The following is a 1,391-nucleotide window of genomic DNA, read 5'->3' as shown; positions in this document are numbered from 1 at the left end:
AGATGGGGCTTGGCCCATGAGAGGGGACGAGAGAGCCGCTGAGGGTGCTGCGTAAAGGGGACACACAACTGGCTTGGGGGCCCCTAGGATGGCCAGCCCAGCAGGTACGGAAGGGGATTTGCCAGGGATGGTGGAACCAGGTGGAGATGGGAAAGATCCGCTGGAGGTTCTGGGAGGCGGGAAGGCCCAGGGTGAACCCAGTGCCTCATATGAGGAGGCAAGTGCTCCACCAATGAGCCATAGCCCAGCCCCGGCATGTCCTCACAGCACCAGGGACGAAGGAGGGGGAGGTGAGCTGGTGGGCAACAAGGGCAGGATCAGGGGGCCTCAGCTATGAGAGGCCTTTTTTTTTTTAAATAATTTTTTTATTTATACATAGACACAATATCTTTATTTTGTTTATTTATTTTTATGTGATGCTGAGGATCGAACCCAGGGTCTCTCACGTGCGAGGTGAGCGCTCTACCACTGAGCCACAACCCCAGCCTGATGTTCCTCTTCCCAGGTTCTGCACAGGGCTCAAGTTCATGACCCAGCTTTCCTGCTGACTCTCAGGGCATGGGGACCCTGTGGGCAGAGGGCAGAGCCAGGCAGTGCTCAGCAGTGGTACAGAGGCTGCCTGCACCCCAGGCTGGTCCCTTAGGCAGGTGGACTCGGTGGCCTTCCATTTCAGGACAGGGAGAAGGAGCAGAGATGTGAAGTTCAGTCAAACCATCCCAGCGGACTCCGCACAGAAGGGAGCAGGTCCATCTGAGGCCTGTGAGCACAGCCAGGCCGGGCACCCTGCCGGGCAGCCAACTACGTGCACTGACAGACAGAGCCTCAGGGTGACCTGCTTATCAGCCCAGGCTCCAGTTCTCCTGTCCCTGCTTCCTGCCAGCGTTCCATGCCCATGCGAGCGAGGGCCTGTGCTCGGACTCCTGCCAGGACAGTGTGGACGCCAGGCCTGAGTGGGCGCTGATTAGCCTGGAGTGGTTGGTGGTTAGCCTGGAGCCTTGCACAAGCTTGTGCCAGCCAGGGCCCACCCAGAGGAGGCGTATGGTGCCCAGGGCCAAACCCGGTGGGCAGATCTGTTTCCTGGGCACCATGGCCTCTCCCGGTAGCCAGGCCCTTCTGTTCCATAGGTGAGAAGGACCTGAGTAGAGGGAGACTCCAGGGCAAGAACTTTGTCAGAGTTCAGTGAAGTTGGATGTGGCCTCAGGCTCTTGCTATGGTCCAGAGGGGTTTGGATGCACTACGTGTATTAGGGTCCAGCGCACACGCTTGTGTGTGTGTGTGTGTGTGTTAATTCCAGGGGCTTGTAGAGAGGCAACCTGGGGCGTTAGTAGGAAGGGTCTTGAGCTGGACTGCAATGGCCTCGCCCCAAGTCCCGGATGACCCACTCCCTGAGG

At 58.5% G+C, this 1,391-nt stretch overlaps 1 non-coding gene across 1 annotated transcript; it reads right to left on the bottom strand.

The window, feature by feature from the left end:
- Positions 1–411: 411 nt before the first annotated feature.
- On the bottom strand, positions 412–479 carry Trnaa-cgc. The gene has a single exon. It is a non-coding gene; the product is annotated as a tRNA-Ala (tRNA).
- Between the last annotated feature and the right edge of the window lie 912 nt (positions 480–1,391).

This window comes from Marmota marmota, unplaced genomic scaffold (genome assembly GCF_001458135.2).
Source record: "Marmota marmota marmota unplaced genomic scaffold, marMar, whole genome shotgun sequence".
In the NCBI taxonomy this organism is placed as follows: domain Eukaryota; kingdom Metazoa; phylum Chordata; class Mammalia; order Rodentia; family Sciuridae; genus Marmota; species Marmota marmota.
The sequence above is the reverse complement of the archived record's forward strand: the minus strand, read 5'-3'. Positions and strand labels throughout refer to the sequence as shown.